The 21828-nt window shown below is 32.9% G+C and overlaps 1 long non-coding RNA gene across 2 annotated transcripts; it reads left to right on the plus strand.

Moving 5' to 3' along the window:
* The first annotated feature begins 10696 nt into the window (after positions 1 to 10696).
* LOC143072155 (uncharacterized) lies at positions 10697 to 17573 on the plus strand. 2 transcript variants are annotated; one of them, XR_012977060.1, is made up of 4 exons: positions 10697 to 10908; positions 11265 to 11343; positions 13290 to 13379; positions 15940 to 17573. It is a non-coding gene; the product is annotated as an uncharacterized LOC143072155 (long non-coding RNA). The 2 variants fall into 2 exon arrangements; XR_012977059.1 differs by lacking the exon at positions 15940 to 17573 and having other exon boundaries at positions 13290 to 13407.
* Positions 17574 to 21828: the final 4255 nt, after the last annotated feature.

Consider the following 21828-nt stretch of genomic DNA (forward strand, 5'->3'; position numbering starts at 1 on the left):
GATGTTCGCTAGCGACCTACGACAGCTACAGGCTTTCTGCCTATGCCTGTAGAAGGGGACTTTGAGATGTCATGCTGAAGTTTTCTGGAGATTATCTGGTTTCATTTTTGGGAAGCAGTCCACATGGAAAAATGATGCAGCCAAACTAAAGATATGCTCGATTGGTTCTTTCTAATGTCCCTGTTATTAAGAAGCAGGAAAAATTGAAGAATAAGAGAGGGAAAATGTCAAATTTACTTGGTCTACAACAAAGAAACCCTTTTATTTGATTGCTGTTCATCATATACAAGTTCACAGACAAGTCCTTCAACAATGAGAAAATGTTTAAAAAAATGGTACTTAAAAATGTTTTGATTTGTGTACATTAATCTGAATAATAATGACTTTCTTTTATTTCCAATTCTACCAAAGAGGACAGAAGAAGCAGCCCAAAGTGAAAGACTTGAAGAAATATAGGCAATGTAAGTAGGATTAAGTGATTTTGCTGTTTGTGGCGTTTCCTCGAAGTAGCTGGTTACCTCCAAATGGGACGACAGTCATGGATGTTGAGATGGCCTACGTCGCAGACTCGCGAGGACGGGCGGCTGGGATGTTCGCTAGCGACCTACGACAGCTACAGGCTTTCTGCCTATGCCTGTAGAAGGGGACTTTGAGATGTCATGCTGAAGTTTTCTGGAGATTATCTGGTTTCATTTTTGGGAAGCAGTCCACATGGAAAAATGATGCAGCCAAACTAAAGATATGCTCGATTGGTTCTTTCTAATGTCCCTGTTATTAAGAAGCAGGAAAAATTGAAGAATAAGAGAGGGAAAATGTCAAATTTACTTGGTCTACAACAAAGAAACCCTTTTATTTTATTGCTGTTCATCATATACAAGTTCACAGACAAGTCCTTCAACAATGAGAAAATGTTTAAAAATTTTAAAAAATTGTGTATAAAAATGTTCAGCTGTTTCTTACAGAGTTATCTCCTTAGTGTTATGTAGGTGTCAGACCACCAATTACTCCCTCAAATTTTGAACGTATGTAAAAGTAGGCCTACTGTAACACAAAATAGTGCTTTTGGTGTCATTGTTTACTTAATTTAACCAACAAATTTGCAGAAATGAAACTTTTGGTGAAAGAGAAATATATTTCGACCATTTTGAGCTAAAATTCACTTGTCTGTCAGTTTGCATTAAAAATTTTGGGATTAATGCGCTCTATAGTACACTAATTTAAGATTTCCAGAAAACCAGGGGTTATTTTTGGAGTACCGCTGTTTTGAAGGTCAGATGTACCACCTTAATAGTCGAATTTTGTAACAGAATATTAAATTAATCTTAATTTGAAAACAATTTAATATTGACAGAACAAATATCAAATGATCATTTCAGAAATACATTGTGCTTCAAGTGCAAAGACTTTTCTAACAATTAACAGTTGTTTTCTGAGCTAGTTCTGATTGGTCAGGTTTTATTGTCTGTTTCTTGCTTTTGTTCTATGGATAGTTCAGTGGTATCTTTTTTTTTCAGGATATGGTGTGCGTTATTCAAAGGGATCTTTTTATGTAATTTTGAAATGATATACATTTGATATTTGATAGTAATTGACCGATTCAATCCACAAAAAAACATTCTTATAAAGAAACCCTTTTATTTTATTGCTGTTCTTCATATTCAAGTTGACAGACAAGTCCTTCAACAATGAGAAAATGTATCAAAAAAATTGTTTATAAAAATGTTTTGGTTTGTGTTCATTAATCTGAATAATAATGACTTTCTTTTATTTCCAATTCTACCAAAGAGGACAGAAGAAGCAGCCCAAAGTGAAAGACTTGAAGAAATATAGGCAATGTAAGTAGGATTAAGTGATTTTGCTGTTTGTGGCGTTTCCTCGAAGTAGCTGGTTACCTCCAAATGGGACGACAGTCATGGATGTTGAGATGGCCTACGTCGCAGATTCGCGAGGACGGGCGGCTGAGATGTTCGCTAGCGACCTACGACAGCTACAGGCTTTCTGCCTATGCCTGTAGAAGGGGACTTTGAGATGTCATGCTGAAGTTTTCTGGAGATTATCTGGTTTCATTTTTGGGAAGCAGTCCACATGGAAAAATGATGCAGCCAAACTAAAGATATGCTCGATTGGTTCTTTCTAATGTCCCTGTTATTAAGAAGCAGGAAAAATTGAAGAATAAGAGAGGGAAAATGTCAAATTTACTTGGTCTACAACAAAGAAACCCTTTTATTTGATTGCTGTTCATCATATACAAGTTCACAGACAAGTCCTTCAACAATGAGAAAATGTTTAAAAAAATGGTACTTAAAAATGTTTTGATTTGTGTACATTAATCTGAATAATAATGACTTTCTTTTATTTCCAATTCTACCAAAGAGGACAGAAGAAGCAGCCCAAAGTGAAAGACTTGAAGAAATATAGGCAATGTAAGTAGGATTAAGTGATTTTGCTGTTTGTGGCGTTTCCTCGAAGTAGCTGGTTACCTCCAAATGGGACGACAGTCATGGATGTTGAGATGGCCTACGTCGCAGACTCGCGAGGACGGGCGGCTGGGATGTTCGCTAGCGACCTACGACAGCTACAGGCTTTCTGCCTATGCCTGTAGAAGGGGACTTTGAGATGTCATGCTGAAGTTTTCTGGAGATTATCTGGTTTCATTTTTGGGAAGCAGTCCACATGGAAAAATGATGCAGCCAAACTAAAGATATGCTCGATTGGTTCTTTCTAATGTCCCTGTTATTAAGAAGCAGGAAAAATTGAAGAATAAGAGAGGGAAAATGTCAAATTTACTTGGTCTACAACAAAGAAACTTTTTTATTTGATTGCTGTTCATCATATACAAATTCACAGACAAGTCCTTCAACAATGAAAAAATGTTTAAAAAAAATTGTGTATAAAAATGTTCAGCTGTTTCTTACAGAGTTATCTCCTTAGTGTTATGTAGGTGTCAGACCACCAATTACTCCCTCAAATTTTGAACGTATGTAAAAGTAGGCCTACTGTAACACAAAATAGTGCTTTTGGTGTCATTGCTTACTTAATTTAACCAACAAATTTGCAGAAATGAAACTTTTGGTGAAAGAGAAATATATTTCGACCATTTTGAGCTAAAATTCACTTGTCTGTCAGTTTGCATTAAAAATTTTGGGATTAATGCGCTCTATAGTACACTAATTTAAGATTTCCAAAAAACCAGGGTTTTTTTTTTTGGAGTACCGCTGTTTTGAAGGTCAGATGTACCACCTTAATAGTCAAATTTTGTAACAGAATATTAAATTAATCTTAATTTGAAAACAATTTAATATTGACAGAACAAATATCAAATGATCATTTCAGAAATACATTGTGCTTCAAGTGCAAAGACTTTTCTAACAATTAACAGTTGTTTTCTGAGCTAGTTCTGATTGGTCAGGCTTTACTGTCTGTTTCTTGCTTTTGTTCTATGGATAGTTCAGTGGTATCTTTTTTTTTTCAGGATATGGTGTGCGTTATTCAAAGGGATCTTTTTATGTAATTTTGAAATGATATACATTTGATATTTGATAGTAATTGACCGATTCAATCTAAAAAAAAACATTCTTATAAAGAAACCCTTTTATTTTATTGCTGTTCTTCATATTCAAGTTGACAGACAAGTCCTTCAACAATGAGAAAATGTATCAAAAAAATTGTTTATAAAAACGTTTTGGTTTGTGTTCATTAATCTGAATAATAATGACTTTCTTTTATTTCCAATTCTACCAAAGAGGACAGAAGAAGCAGCCCAAAGTGAAAGACTTGAAGAAATATAGGCAATGTAAGTAGGATTAAGTGATTTTGCTGTTTGTGGCGTTTCCTCGAAGTAGCTGGTTACCTCCAAATGGGACGACAGTCATGGATGTTGAGATGGCCTACGTCGCAGATTCGCGAGGACGGGCGGCTGAGATGTTCGCTAGCAACCTACGACAGCTACAGGCTTTCTGCCTATGCCTATAGAAGGGGACTTTGAGATGTCATGCTGAAGTTTTCTGGAGATTATCTGGTTTCATTTTTGGGAAGCAGTCCACATGGAAAAATGATGCAGCCAAACTAAAGATATGCTCGATTGGTTCTTTCTAATGTCCCTGTTATTAAGAAGCAGGAAAAATTGAAGAATAAGAGAGGGATAATGTCAAATTTACTTGGTGTACAACAAAGAAACCCTTTTATTTGATTGCTGTTCATCATATACAAGTTCACAGACAAGTCCTTCAACAATGAGAAAATGTTTAAAAAAATTGTACTTAAAAATGTTTTGATTTGTGTACATTAATCTGAATAATAATGACTTTCTTTTATTTCCAATTCTACCAAAGAGGACAGAAGAAGCAGCCCAAAGTGAAAGACTTGAAGAAATATAGGCAATGTAAGTAGGATTAAGTGATTTTGCTGTTTGTGGCGTTTCCTCGAAGTAGCTGGTTACCTCCAAATGGGACGACAGTCATGGATGTTGAGATGGCCTACGTCGCAGATTCGCGAGGACGGGCGGCTGAGATGTTCGCTAGCGACCTACGACAGCTACAGGCTTTCTGCCTATGCCTGTAGAAGGGGACTTTGAGATGTCATGCTGAAGTTTTCTGGAGATTATCTGGTTTCATTTTTGGGAAGCAGTCCACATGGAAAAATGATGCAGCCAAACTAAAGATATGCTCGATTGGTTCTTTCTAATGTCCCTGTTATTAAGAAGCAGGAAAAATTGAAGAATAAGAGAGGGATAATGTCAAATTTACTTGGTCTACAACAAAGAAACCCTTTTATTTGATTGCTGTTCATCATATACAAGTTCACAGACAAGTCCTTCAACAATGAGAAAATGTTTAAAAAAATTGTACTTAAAAATGTTTTGATTTGTGTACATTAATCTGAATAATAATGACTTTCTTTTATTTCCAATTCTACCAAAGAGGACAGAAGAAGCAGCCCAAAGTGAAATACTTGAAGAAATATAGGCAATGTAAGTAGGATTAAGTGATTTTGCTGTTTGTGGTGTTTCCTCGAAGTAGCTGGTTACCTCCAAATGGGACGACAGTCATGGATGTTGAGATGGCCTACGTCGCAGACTCGCGAGGACGGGCGGCTGGGATGTTCGCTAGCGACCTACAACAGCTACAGGCTTTCTGCCTATGCCTGTAGAAGGGGACTTTGAGATGTCATGCTGAAGTTTTCTGGAGATTATCTGGTTTCATTTTTGGGAAGCAGTCCACATGGAAAAATGATGCAGCCAAACTAAAGATATGCTCGATTGGTTCTTTCTAATGTCCCTGTTATTAAGAAGCAGGAAAAATTGAAGAATAAGAGAGGGAAAATGTCAAATTTACTTGGTCTACAACAAAGAAACCCTTTTATTTGATTGCTGTTCATCATATACAATTTCATAGACAAGTCCTTCAACAATGAGAAAATGTTTAAAAATTAAAAAAAATTGTGTATAAAAATGTTCAGCTGTTTCTTACAGAGTTATCTCCTTAGTGTTATGTAGGTGTCAGACCACCAATTACTCCCTCAAATTTTGAACGTATGTAAAAGTAGGCCTACTGTAACACAAAATAGTGCTTTTGGTGTCATTGTTTACTTAATTTAACCAACAAATTTGCAGAAATGAAACTTTTGGTGAAAGAGAAATATATTTCGACCATTTTGAGCTAAAATTCACTTGTCTGTCAGTTTGCATTAAAAATTTTGGGATTAATGCGCTCTATAGTACACTAATTTAAGATTTCCAGAAAACCAGGGGTTATTTTTGGAGTACCGCTGTTTTGAAGGTCACATGTACCACCTTAATAGTCGAATTTTGTAACAGAATATTAAATTAATCTTAATTTGAAAACAATTTAATATTGACAGAACAAATATCAAATGATCATTTCAGAAATACATTGTGCTTCAAGTGCAAAGACTTTTCTAACAATTAACAGTTGTTTTCTGAGCTAGTTCTGATTGGTCAGGTTTTATTGTCTGTTTCTTGCTTTTGTTCTATGGATAGTTCAGTGGTATCTTTTTTTTTCAGGATATGGTGTGCGTTATTCAAAGGGATCTTTTTATGTAATTTTGAAATGATATACATTTGATATTTGATAGTAATTGACCGATTCAATCCACAAAAAAACATTCTTATAAAGAAACCCTTTTATTTTATTGCTGTTCTTCATATTCAAGTTGACAGACAAGTCCTTCAACAATGAGAAAATGTATCAAAAAAATTGTTTATAAAAATGTTTTGGTTTGTGTTCATTAATCTGAATAATAATGACTTTCTTTTATTTCCAATTCTACCAAAGAGGACAGAAGAAGCAGCCCAAAGTGAAAGACTTGAAGAAATATAGGCAATGTAAGTAGGATTAAGTGATTTTGCTGTTTGTGGCGTTTCCTCGAAGTAGCTGGTTACCTCCAAATGGGACGACAGTCATGGATGTTGAGATGGCCTACGTCGCAGACTCGCGAGGACGGGCGGCTGGGATGTTCGCTAGCGACCTACGACAGCTACAGGCTTTCTGCCTATGCCTGTAGAAGGGGACTTTGAGATGTCATGCTGAAGTTTTCTGGAGATTATCTGGTTTCATTTTTGGGAAGCAGTCCACATGGAAAAATGATGCAGCCAAACTAAAGATATGCTCAATTGTTTCTTTCTAATGTCCCTGTTATTAAGAAGCAGGAAAAATTGAAGAATAAGAGAGGGAAAATGTCAAATTTACTTGGTCTACAACAAAGAAACCCTTTTATTTGATTGCTGTTCATCATATACAAGTTCACAGACAAGTCCTTCAACAATGAGAAAATGTTTAAAAAAAATTGTGCTTAAATATGTTTTGATTTGTGTACATTAATCTGAATAATAATGACTTTCTTTTGTTTCCAATTCTACCAAGGAAAATAGCCATACAATTTTTATAGATTTATAGATATAGAAATGAAAATGTACATAAGACATCAAACAATATATTTATTTGAATTTGTTTCATTCATATCTCCAAACACGAGTTGATTATATAGGGAATCACTGAAGCATGAAGTGCCCCCCCCTTCTTTTATGTCAGTCAGAGGGGCCCCCTTATATAAAGTGATGGATCTGCCACTGATTAAACATGTTTGTGAGTGCTCAACCAACAATGGACTAACCTGTTACAATAAGAATAAACTGAAAAATATGGTTCTATTGGCTTTACTCCATAGATTGGTACGAGGCACATAAATCACAACGAACATAGAAAGTAGACACAAAGAAATAAATCATGTTTTTATGCCCCATTCATGGGCATCATGTTTTCTGGTCTGTCTGTCTTATTTCGTTCGTACGTTCGTACGTCTGTCCGTCCCGCTTCAGGTTAAAATGTTTGGTCGAGGTAGTTTTTGATGAACTTGAAGTCCAATCAACTTGAAACTAATTACTCATGTTCCCTATATGATATTTCTAATTTTAATGTTGAAAATGAGAGATTTTCTTCCCTTTTCACGGTCCACTGAATATAGAAAATGATAGTGCAAATGGGTGGGGCATCCGTGTACAGTTGACACATTCTTGTTTTAACTGAAGTATCATTAATATTCACAGCCTGATTGAGTTTCGTGGGGTGGAACCAGGGTTTTCACATGAAGCTCGATTTTTAAGCAAGACAAAATTTTGTTTTTTTACATCATTCATATCCTATTTGCCAAAAATAAATCCAGAATAATTTTTTTTGTAACTGAATATATAAGTCAGATTATTTGTTTAAACATTACAGATTAGCTTTGGGCTTGTCCTTAAGGATTGAGACTGAAAATGGCAATTGGATCAGACTTTTAAAGTAAGTTTTAATAATTACATAGATTTTTTAATTTCTGAACTCAATTCATGTAAAATGGGAGTTTGCGTGGGGTATAATATTTTTGACCTGTCTGTCCTGTTCGTCAGCCTGGTTCTTGTCATTGCAACTCCTCTAAAACCACAATTTCATAAAACAAGTTAGTATGTACACAATACTATGTAGTTGTGCATATAAAGAAGAAATTATGGTTCAATTTTTTTTCTAGGGGTTACGTTATGCCCCTCTGAACTTACATTAAGGCCTATACTGCTGTAACAGTTACACTACAAGTCCTTTGAAACTGCACAACAGAATTTCATGGATCTTTAAAGTTAATGAGGACAGTATGGCATATCCACAAGAAATGTTTATCAGTTGACTTTTTTCTATCAATACAAGCACAAAAGATTTCTTTAACAAGTATATCTATAGTGCTTGGATTGACCTGTAAAGGGAATATTTCATACAAGTATACTGCTTTTATTATTTGTTTATAGGCTGATGTAAGGACTGGTTCCATGGTGTTGAAAGTAAGAATTGACGATCTGATACTGCAAACATATTGGTAGATATACCTAAATTTTTATCCCCCACATAACACCTAATATCTCGGACAAGTTCTATAATGGTGAACGATCAACTTTTCTTAATATAATTATGGCCTATGGAAATATTAAATAAGTGCAACGAGTGGGACATTGGAACTATATTCTTTTATTTTAATCTAAAAGTGTTTGGATGTCAATTAAATAACGATTCGGGTATCGTAAAGATTGCATTACACGGAGATATTCAGCTCCAGAGGTAAGAGGGTACATAATTGTCCAAGATAGAAGAGATACTGTCAAGTTTTGAAACAAATTGTTTTGGGGATACGATTGCTTTCTAGCAATCTGTAGACTTATACCATTGGCTCAGGGCCATGCCCTCACGTCAACCATTTTATTCTAAACATTAAGGAACATCTCAGATTCTTATGATTGTCTTGCTTGAAAAGGTAAAAAAAAACAAAGGGGCGGAACTTAAACAACTTTCCTATAATGTTCTTTTCATAATCTTCATGTTTGATATTTCCCTTGACTTATATGCATGTTTTTAACAACACGGAAAGTCAGAATTGAGCAGTATTTATATTTAGTGTTTTTATAAATTTAGAACCACGTCAGAAGGAATTCCCCAGTTTTGATAAAAATGCAAGAGTTCTCTGAATTCCGAAAAATCTATTTGTCATAAAAACTGATGGAGATTTTCTTATATGTCACCGTTATGAAACTGATATTTGATATTGTACTTCCATAAAGAAATAGAGAACCTTTAACATTTAATATAAGTTCTTGCTTCAGGGTTTGTTTAGGTAATTATGTGCATGTGTATAGTTTTCTTGACTTCAAGGGGTATTAGATTGAATGGTTGCTCTGGATTCCCCACTCAACCTGTGAACAGTATATCCAAGGATTTGTATAGTAAGATCCTTGGTATATTTAAATAATATATATGTTCCTGACTCAACTGATTCTAAAACAAAACAACACATCGAGAAAAATTAACTTGTTCTATCGATAAACGTCGTATTATATTAAAAACCATTGCAATTTAAACCATGGAATGTGTACAGAAATAAGTCATGACCATTGACCCAAAGGAAATTAAATATTTAAAGAGTTAGGAATGGGGTTCCTCCTAGAATTAACGTAGGAAAATAGGTGATAAGATACCAAGTGAAATACGTTCTCTCACTCTGAGTCTCAGTGACTGCTGTGGAAAGTAAATTTGGAAGTGATAGTACAAAAATAAAACACAAGTACATTGTTCATACTGTTACACTTGTATCTGGGATTAGTTATTTTGTAACTATTCAGATTACGTAAATTATATTTTACATGTGCAGTTGAATTAGTTTTAAAAATAATAATATACAGCTACATGTATACATGTGTCAATACAAACAATGGCAATCCTATCCCTCAGACCAATCTGCTCTTTGATTGACTTTTTTTAATTTATCAAGATTTAAACTAAATATCCACTGGATTTCTCGAGTAGTTATGAAACACAAACTTAGATGTTGAACAAAGTACCAATTTTCTATCAACCAACTTTCTATCATTTAATATCCACAGAAATCCATGTTTTCCTTAATCACAATGTAAATCATTTAATCCACTGTCGATTTTTGAAGAGTTTACAGCTAATTTCCTAATGCTTGTAGAGTAAAACATTGGTTGGCTTGCTTGCTTTGTATAATTGTTTATGAATTCAAGCTTTGTAATTAAGATTGACATCTCCAAACAATATATATGACATAGTTAAACCTGTATATATCATATTTAAATTCAATTGGACATTTTCCCAATATAATTGTACACTATACAAACAAAGCAAGCAAACTAACCAAAGTCTTCATCTGCATGCATTATAGGAAATTAGCTGTATATAACTGATTCAACTTTGTATTACAGGTTAGCATCACAGCTTGTCCTGTTGGATACTGGCCGGAGTAGAATTTGGATCTTTTTGAGGTGAGAAAATATTTATTTGTCCACATACAAGAGGGTGGTAATGGGGGTACTTTTATAACCAATAATCGTAAAAATTCTTACTGAATGACGCCAACTGTAAAATTTGGAGCATGCAATAAAATGTAAAGTTTTAGACAATGAAAAAAAAATCAAACAAATTTTGAAGAATCAAGTTAGGCCACACCAATTTAATTTCTTGTTCTAGGTGTAATACCACCAAATCATGGTACGTCACATCCGGTTGCATACGAAAGTAGGCCTAAAAAAATATTCCCTTGAATTTGACAGTTGTAGAAAATAAACCCTGCATTTCAATGCACTTAAATTTTTCTGAGTCGTAAATATGTATGTTGGGTGTCTGAAAGCATCATTCTTTTTTTATTTCATGGTCTTATAAAATATTTTGGAACGTTAAGGTTACATAGTTACCAAAGCAGGTAACCAGTAAATAACAGTGTAAAAATTGGGTTGTCTACCCTCGGCGGTGGTTACTTTCTTATATGCAATGAAATGTAGTGTGAAATTTTCACTGTATCACTGGAAAGGATTGAACTTTAAACATGCAAAGTATTTCTTTGGTTGAAATAAAGGTAAATACTGTACGATTTTTTTAAAAGTGCCAATTTAACAAAGACTAATAGGGAAAAATCAATGGTGGTATTACACCTATTTAGGGAAACTAAATGTGCACTCGTGACCCTATTGTACTTTCATTTTTAAAAGTTATTAATAAACCAGTTCATACATTGTAAACATGGACTATTCGGAATGGATTTAGACACAGAAAGTACGTTTGAGGTAAAATTGCATTGAAATGGGGGTTTACGGGTGTTTTCTTAGTCAAATGGGTGGACAGACGAAGCTGTATTTAGATTACTGTGTTAAATTTTAAATTACCCTTACAGTTTTTGTTTTGTGTATACAACATGTGAATTTTTTATTTCAGTGTTAACCATGTTCTGAAGAGCATTCTGTTGAAAAATCTTATATGCGAATTGGTCTGCAGATGACACTTCAGCATTAAAGTATGTATCAACTATCATAAAATTGAGAATGGAAATGGGGAATGTGTCAAAGAGACAACAACCCGACCAAATAAAAAACAACAGCAGAGGGTCACCAACAGGTCTTCAATGTAGCGAGAAATTCCCGCACCCGGAGGCGTCCCTCAGCTGGCCCCTAAACAAATATATACTAGTCCAGTGATAATGAACGCCATACTAATTTCCAAATTGTACACAAGAAACTAAAATTAAAAAAATACAAGACTAACAAAGGCCAGAGGCTCCTGACTTGGGACAGGCGCAAAAATGTGGCGGGGTTAAACATGTTTGTGAGATCTCAACCCTCCCCCTATACCTCTAACCAATGAAGAAAAGTAAACGCATAACAATACGCACATTAAAATTCAGTTCAAGAGAAGTCCGAGTCTGATGTCAGAAGATGTAACCAAAGAAAATAAACAAAATGACAATAATACATAAATAACAACAGACTACTAGCAGTTAACTGACATGCCAGCTCCAGACTTCAATTAAACTGACTGAAAGACTATGATTTCATCATATGAACATCAGGCACAATCCTTCCCGTTAGGGGTTTAGTATCATACCGTCATAACATATATGAGAAGAACATAACCCGTGTCATGCCAATAACTGTTTTTAGAATAAATGTGTTTAGTTCCGATGCAAAGACCTTATCAGTGACTCAATATTAACGCCAAAATATGCAATCTTTAATGACTTGACAACAGTATCGTAATTATATCCCTTCTTAAGAAGTCTATTCAAAGGTTTTGTAAGTTTCTGAGGTGAATACTGACACCTTTGTGCTTTATAAAGAATATTTCCATAAAAAATTGGATGTGAAATACCTGAACGTATTAGAAGTCTGCATGTTGAGCTATATTTACGAATGATGTCTTTATACCGATGATAAAATTTAGTAAATGTTTTGACTAGTTTGTGATAATCGAAAACCCTGGTGTAATTATTTTTCAGTAATACATAAATTTCTCTCGTTAAAATCTGAAACATTGTTACATACACGAGCGAATCGTACAAGTTGAGATATATAAACACCGTAAGATGGTGACAAGGGAACGTCACCATCTAAAAACGGATAATTAACGATAGGAAATGAAAAATCATCCCTTTTATCATAAATTTTAGTATTCAGCTTTCCATTAGTGATATAGATATCAAGATCGAGAAAAGGGCAGTGGTCATTGTTATAGTATATGCTTTATTTAAAGTAAGTTCAACAGGATAAATTTCATTAATATACATACTGAAGTCGTCATTATTGAGAGCCAAAATATCATCCAAATATCTAAAAGTATTATTAAATTTGTTTATCAGATGTTGTTTCGATGGGTCTTTGCTTATTTTTGTCATAAATTGTAACTCATAACAATACAAAAACAGGTTTTTTTTTTGTTTTGGCCGCAAAAGTTTACAATTTGCCATTGTGCCGTCTACCTTTTGCACAGACAATAACTCATCTAAACACTTATTTGTCCTGGATTTATACACATCAGAATCCAGTCTCACATACTTGAACTTTATAATTCTTACCAATTATTTTTTGTACCAGCATTCCAAGGGACATAACCCTTTTTAAAAACATTTTGAGGTATTTTTTTATTACTCTTTCTCCCCCTTTTCTAATGTAAAATACAAGAAAGTGGACTTTTTGTGTAAATCTATTAGAAATATACTGTTATGAGTAAATAAAAAGACTTTGATACCAGTAGCAATAAATGATTGACTGAAAGGGAACCGTTATTTCTCACACTAGGGGAACAGACCAAAAACTCAAGTTGCACATAAGGGCTTATAGAAACTTCCGTGTAGACTGTTAACATTTATAGAGACAGTTCTTTCAGCTAAAACACTTTAATTATTGATTTAACATTACATTTATTTCATTTTTGTGGGAAAATAATCACATTTGTTTTATTTTTTAGACAAAAGATATCAAGTTTGATGAAAAAGGAAGGAAGGAGGAAAAATGGACCAAAACAGACCAAAACAGACCTTCAAATGAACTCTAAAAGGTGCAATAAAATTGTTTATCATCTTAAAGTTGTCTTTTGTATTCTATTTAATTGTTTGAATGCATATATCATGAGTTTATGATCAGATATTAGTCAACACTGCATTTTATAATGATACACTGAAATTAGGATTTTTCGAAGAAATTGGACTGAAATTGCCGTAGGATATATATAGCCTTACATTATAGTGATTTTCTCTGAAACTATAGTTCTGACTGAGACAAAACTTGACAGTTATGCTTGAAATAACTTGCAATTGGAGGGGAAAAAATTGCATTAAGTTTATTTGACATTTAGGTGTTCTTTCTAAGAACAGATTTTTGGACTCCAAAATTTGGTGTGAGCGAGCGATTTGAAAATTTTATTAAAAAATTATTTAATTTGCAAATTTTTGAGGCGAAGCTTGTTAAGTAAAGGCGAGCGATTATATTTTTTGTAAACATAAAATAGTATGTTTTGACAATAATAAAACTTGATTTATAACTTGTACTTTGACATTTTTTAATTTCTGAAGTATTTTTTCCCTGTTCACCAAGAAATAATTAAATCTGGTCTATGTATGTGTGACTGACAATGAGACAATTCTCCATCCAAGTCATAATCAGTTTGGGGGCAACCCCTTAATAAAATAAATATCCCTTTTACATGTTTTATGAGAGATCAATGTAATTGTTTGCACAAAAGGGCTCATATTTTCTCAAAGAACTATATATCTATCTAGTATTAAATGGTCAAAACATGTCCAAGAATTTTGTAATATTCCTGGACTTTAACCATGTTACCATGTTAAATTAACACATTTGCTTTAACAGTTTAATATTATTCAAAATAAGTGGACCCCTCTTTTAGAAAAAGTTGTTTAAAATAGGATGTAACTGTCCTCTTTTTGAGTACAAAATTCTAAGTTTTCAAAGGTTTTGTATAGAAGAACTATACAAATCCTTGGTATTTCTATTTTCTTTTCTACATCAGTAAAATGACCCCTTGTCTCTCAACCTGACAATAACAAGTACAGGTCAAAGTATGGCCTTTTAAAACAGGGCTTTGATACAGACCAAACAGCAAGCTATAAAGGATCCCAAAATTATTAGCATACACAATTCGAACAGGAAAACCAACGAAATAATTTATATATCCAAACAGGAAAATACCAATGAACAACATCAACAAACAATAACTGCTGAACGACAGGCCCCTGCATCAATCAGGACAGGTGCATAAACATGCAGCGGCTATATATAGTTTTGTTTTGCCAGCATACAATATAATTGCATTTGAAGGCAAATCCTTCAGAAGTTCTTTGTACTTTATTCTAACAACTAACATTTTTTTATATCTAACAACGAACATTTTTTGATAGGGAATATAAGTAAGGGGGAAAGAAACCAATGTTGATATCTTTTTATAATATTTACAAAAAAAAAAAACGGTGCGGGAAATAGACACGATTACATTTCCGGATGCGGGAAACGGGAATATAAAAAAAATTCTGTTTTGAAAAAAATAGGTGCGGGCGGGTCCGTCGAACAAGGAATCAAATTAGTGTGGCCTTATAATTTTTTTCCAAAAAATAACTAACGATCATTATTTGAGACCTCTGACAAATCACCAGAAGGATATTTTTATCAATCAATTTGATGCTAACAGTAGCCGATAATGACCGTTTGATGCCTGATGGTAAAGGGCATTACTACCCTTCTACAAATTTAATTAATTGATGTAATGTTATGGACAGTTTAAATTTCTATAAATCTTTATTATTTGCAATTATATTTCATCTTTATATTTTCTACTGCAGCCTTTATAGATGTAAATCAGATGTTTTTAATGCTCTAAACAGTTCAGAAGGTTTATAGTCCTTTTTATCTACTTTCTCTTATACCATTTTTAAACTTTTACATAATAACCATGAACTGAATCATAAAAAGAACTGTTATTTTTATCATATTAAAGAACTGTGAATACTTGAAAAGGGGAGATAACCTCACATTTATTTGCAATGAAATGGCAAGTGCTGTCGCATAGATAAGATGTCTTAATTATATTTTTCTTCTTATTCAGTTTTGTATTTCTTTCAATACAAATTTCCAAAGAATTCATTTCTTCATTCAATATTAAGGAGAAAACAAAGTAAATGTCATAAAACTAGATCCAATTACCAATGAAAGATTATCGAAATACCGGTATTCTGAATAATTTTATCATGTACATTGTATGTAAATTTTTCAAATTTTCAGCTTTATAGCTTCTGCTCTTGTCTGACACTCAATGAATAATTAATTTAATATTGGTAATAGTGATGTTAACACCTTGAAATCAAAATTAGATTATTAAAATGGCTTTCATTTTATAACAAATTTAGCTACACAATCTCTATTGCAATATTTTTTGGTAAATCAATAAATTTGAATAAAAAACAAGTATCTTTATATACATCAAATTCTGTCTCTTTAAAAGAAACACTCAAATATTTAAACATTACCTAATTCATATATTTTAACATTACTTAAAATTACTATGGATTGTCAAGAAATGAAATATTATTTTATTTTATTTTTAGGTGTGTTTCTACTGCTGCCTTGTGTGGTCAATCCAATGGACAATAACAATCATGCAGACCAGATATATATATTGCTCTTTTGTTTAATAAAATACTTAAATGATAATTCTGAAAGCCAAATGATTCACTGTTTTATGCCATTTACTGTAAATTAACATTTTTTTGTTTTTAATGCTGTTATTTGTTTGACTCAAATGTACTATACAGATATTAAGTTCTGGCCTTTGATATGTATTCCAATGGAAATAAAAACTTGTATTTATATAGTTATAAAAACAGTTAATACTTCTCATTTTATAATTAGACAATTTGATGAAAATTATAATTGTAATGGTTGACAATTTGATAGAATAAAATAGTCTTTTATGGTTGACTGGTAGACTGGTAGACTGGTCGACAGGTTGACAAGTCAACAGATGATTATATTAAAATAATCTCTTCCTTTTTATCTCAACAAGTAACAAAATATAGGGCACTTTATTTCACATTAATAGAGCATTTCCTTAACCCTCAAACTCCCTATCATCCTTTACTGTAACCCTAACCCTCACCTTTAATCTAACCCATATAAGGAAGTTTGCTGTTCAGTTTCAAAATATAAAACTTTAGATAAAACTAGTATATATTGACAGGGGATTAATTGAGTAATCAAAAAAGCAAAAAAAAATTTAAAAAAAGGTCAATGTGCTTGATTTTTAGATATTAGCCATTGAATTTTTTGCGGGAAAATGTTCTCTCTTGATTTTTCATAGATTTATCATTCACCAGTTAAAGTTCTCAAAAACTATTAAAAAATAAATTAGATTTTATAAGACTTTTACAAATGGGTTATAATTGCACATGTAAAAGATTTATAAAAAGAAAACTGGGGGGTCCATGGGCAAAATTTTAGTGGATAAAACCAGAGGATTTCGAAAATCAGACAAAAATTGCAAAACATGACAAGCAAACATCCTTAATCATAATCATAATCCTTACCTTAGCTGTCCTAACCCTAACCTGACCACTAAACCTGGAAACTTGTCATCCTATGTAGGTAGACAATTATTTGTTAAAGTTCATTTGTCAACCTGTTGACCAACAATTTTGTTAATGTTAAGTTGTTGTGGTGTGAATGTAGACAATTTTTTAAAGCTAAATTGTCGTCCTGTGAATTTTAACATTTTTTTTCAAGATTCTACTGTCAACTTGACACCTGTATCACATATTTAAGGTGGTACCTAACACCTTCACGAAAATTAATTTGGCTTGTTAAATTTTTATAAAATTTTGACAAAATATTTACTTTGACCCTTTGACAAAAATTTAAAAATTTAAAAAAACTTGAACCAATCACTTTCTCAACAAAATTTAGTTGGATATATAGCAGTTGAAAAAAACACTTATTTTTATCATTATTTCCTGAATTATGCAATGTAATTAAAATATTTAGCTGAATTTACAGAGTTATCTCCCTGTAGTGTTAGGTACCACCTTAACAAAAGATTAGAAGATAGTCTGCAAGGACTACATTATACTCCAGTTAATAAATTATTTTCAATGATTGAAAATTTAGATTTTTGATACATTTTAAAAAAAAAAAAAATTGCTATACCAGGATAGATTTCACTCAAATAAAATTATATAGTAAATTTTGATAGCATGATTTATTTTGAACATGGCCCAAGAACAGTTATTTCGTAGTGCATTTCTTTTTGACAATAAATTCAAATTAAAAAAATCGCATAAAAAAAATCACACCTGCTCTTTCTTAAAAAGATTTTTACAGTGTAGTGTACTACCAGTGAGACAAATAATATCAAATAGTTTTATATAAATATGCATTTTTCTCAGCCAATTTGGAGTTTTTGAAGTATTTCAAGCCTAAATTATTCTTTCATATATATTAAATGTATTTTAAATGTATAGAAAAACTACAAAAAGCATACCATATGAGTATAAAATGGTCTTTGGCCATGTAGTACTGAGAATTATTGAGAGTCGATTTAGGCGGTAGCCCATATTGACATAAAAAATTCAGACAGAAGCTATCAGAAATGAAAATGTGTTACTTTTTGCTCATTTTTATGCTAAGGTGTTATGATACAAGAAGTCTAATTGCAAGAAGAAGCTTGCATCTAAATTTTTTGAAAGACAATATAGTCTGATGGCCAGTTCTTTTTCACTTTTCAATGGAAAACTTGCATTTAGTTTTAGTCTCAATAGGCATAAATTTGGACCACTTACTATCATACAGGGGGGAAAATATGATAGCCTATGAAAGGAGTAAGGTGTACTGAATATAGTAAAGTGTTTTTTTTACAGATTTAGTGAAATATTTGTGATGGACTACAGATTTGATGTACAAAGCTCTTCATATTTTACATAGACTGTATAACCAGGGCCATGAATACAAAATATGCTACACTATTTTTCTGTGATAATCTACTTTTCTCTATATTCACAAATGGTTAGATTTGATTTAAGCATAGAAACACAAACATCAGGGAAAAAAAGCTGTCATAGAAAGTCAGCATGCCTCTAAGGCATAAAATGTAAACTGCTTTAAAATGCTTATTGATCCTTATTACAGCCGTAGAATGCCAAACTAGCACATTTTAACAGAATTTCTGTAAACCAAAGATGTAAATCCTTTACTTTGATTGAGTTTGACAAATTGAAACCAGCAAATCCTTCTGGAAAGTTGCCAAAGTACAGAATCTAGATTCCCGGAATCCATGTCTTAGGCCCGAGAACACAGTTATTTCGTAGAGCATTTCTTTTAGACAATAAATTCAAATTTAAAAAATCGCACCTGCTCTTTCTTAAAAATATTTTTACAGTGTAGTGTACTACCAGCGAGACAAATAATATCAAAATTATAGAAACCTACCAGCTCTAACTCAAAATATTGACAATTCTGTGTTAAGGGGGTGTAAAATTCAGTTTGACAGCTTCAGACGTGATAAAATTTGACCTTTTTACACTGGACCAAATCACTACTTAACAAAGATTCAGCACCCTTTTTTTTCAACATGCAATTACACCCCCCCCCTTTTCTTAATATTTCATGCATTTAATATCAAGAAATAAATTGGGAAAGTGTATCAAATAAAACATGCAAGTTAATTTACACTGTTTACACTAGGGACTATATTTGTAGAGGATAACTGTGTCTTTGGACCACATGTCCTTAAATGACAACAATTATCAATTATGTATTCTTTTTGTCCAATGTTGAGCATAACCAACCAATAAATACTTGGAAATTTTGTTTGAATTTACAGTATAAATATGTTTTCATTAATTATTTTGCTTTATAATAAATAAATTGTATAATATTTGTTATTTGAGAAGTACCTGTTTTACAAATATAAAAAAAAAAGATGTGGTACAATTGCCAATGAGACAACTGTCCACAAGAGACCAAAATGACAGATATTAACAACTATAGGTCATCATAGGGACTTCAACAAAGAGCAAAGCCCATACCAAAGCATCCTTGAGACTTTCATCAGTTTACAGACGTCATTAGTTTAAAAGTTTTGCATGTTGGCACAATGGAACAGGGTGTGTCCGTTGAAGGTTACTACGTTTGATGTGGATTGGCTTTATTTAAAAAAAATCCAGGTTGCCGCTTGGTACAACATGAACAATTAACGCAAGTATGGACACAATATTTAAGATTGATACATGCCGAATTTAGATTGTGATTAAATATTTGACACAGAATAGGTTTCCGACACACAATGAATGTGGTCTAAGAACTTATAAATTTAGAATTTGTGATTTAATTACCGTTTATAAAGAGAAGATATGGTAACCGTATGATGCCAATGAGACCGTATGACATAAAAATTAACAGCTATAGGTCGCAGTGTACAGCCTTCAACAATGAGCAAAGAACATACTGCATAATCAGCTATAAAAGGCCCGGAAACGACAAATGTAATTACAATTCAAACGAGAAAAACGGCCTAATTAATGTAGAAAAAAAATATTGAAAGATAAACATGTAACACAGCAACAAACGACAACCACTGAATTACAGGCTCCTTCATGGGTCAGGCACATGCATACAGAATGTGGGTGGAGATGTTAGCAGGATCCAAACCCTCCCCCTAACCTGGGACTGAGGTGTAACAGAACATAAGAACGAACTATAAAAATCAGTTGAAAAAAGCTCAACTCATCAGATGGATACAAACAGAAATACATCTCACAAAAACAGAGTGAACGTGACCGGGTACTTGTTCATCCAAATAACAAAAAGACACAAGTACAGATCTGAGAGTACTCTCACAGTTATTGATAGCTAGTTCAAAGCCCAAAACAAATAATAAAATAATCATGCAACTAAGATTAAATTATCAATCCGTGCACATCCCACATCCAATGGATTTAGTATGAAAACGTCATAAACAGTCAAGAGAAAAACATAACCTTGCTGCAATGCCAAGATCCAGGAAAAACGAAAAATATCATCAAGATAACGGTAAGTGTTGTTGAATTTATCAATTAAATGCAATTTAGACGGGTCTCTACGGAGTTTAGTCATAAACTTGGTTTCAAAACAAGTCTTCTATAAAAGGGAGGCAATAAGTGCCCCACAGGAATACCTAGATCTGTCGATAAACTTTGTTACAGAAACGTACATACATATTATCAAGGAGAAAATTAACAGCTACAATCATCTCATCACACCTGTAGTAAGTATATCTGGCATATATACCATAAGAGAAAGCTTTAAATGAGATATGTTCTATATTATAAATTTATAATACAAATATATTTCTGTGAGACCCATTCTATGTGGTCCAATATCCAAAATTTAAATGCATGGTTGGGTTCATCATATCAAGGAACCATGAGATTATTATTTTTTTGGACCCCTTGGACTTCAATGGGCCATTCCAGTGAATATCTGCTAAAGGGGGGTGGATGGTCCTTTCTGAGGGGTGTAAAATTTATTCATCTTAGGGGTGAAATTTTGGGTTTTTTCATCTTACACTTATACGCAAAAATTTCTGAGGGTCTTACAGGAGTAAATAATTAAAAATAATTACATCTGTGGGGTTACAAAAAATACCTATTTCAGATCTTAGGGGTGCTTTGGAATGAAGACAGTTTCGTATCATGCATTATCTGGTATTGTATTTAAAATTCTGATGGGTACAATCCTTGCAGTAAAAAATTCTGATAGGTCAATTTTTCCCATGAAAGCCCATCCACCCAATATGAACAGAAACTCTACATCTGATAGGTCTTAATTAATAGATCTGATAGGTAGTTTTTCATGATGTTTTTTTCTGATAGGTATGAAAAAAAAATCTCCCCATCCATCCCCACCTGTCAGAAATTAACTGGAATGGCCCAATGTGAACTACATGACAGCAGGCCTAAAATCCGAAATCTAGCTATAGATACATTGTTAGATTCAGCTTATAAAAAAAGCATATCCAATCCTTGTTGAATTTTGGCCCCTGATGGAGACCAGTTTAAAAACTGAGTAAAAAACTATAAATCTAAATAAGTGGTGAGATTCGGCATATCACAAAACCCCAGTTATACAATTTTTGATGAAATTAAACAGATCAATTTTGGACCATTTGGATATCTAGTCAAGCCGCATATCTTAATCGTTACACTAGCCAAGCGGCATATCTATAATGTTATACTAAACAATAATGTTGAGTAGGAAATACCTAAACCATAACCAACTACACAACATAAAGAAGATTGTTTGTAATGCATTTTTATTATTATTCAAAATCCAATTTTAAAATTATATCAATACTAGGTCACATTGCGTTTGTGAAGCTAGTACAGTGCCTTTAAAGTCATCTGAACAGAGGCTTTCTTATAAGAACCATGAACATAAATGTCTCTAGTATCATTGTATTCAAGCAT

This window comes from Mytilus galloprovincialis, chromosome 4, assembly GCF_965363235.1.
Source record: "Mytilus galloprovincialis chromosome 4, xbMytGall1.hap1.1, whole genome shotgun sequence".
NCBI lineage: Eukaryota > Metazoa > Mollusca > Bivalvia > Mytilida > Mytilidae > Mytilus > Mytilus galloprovincialis.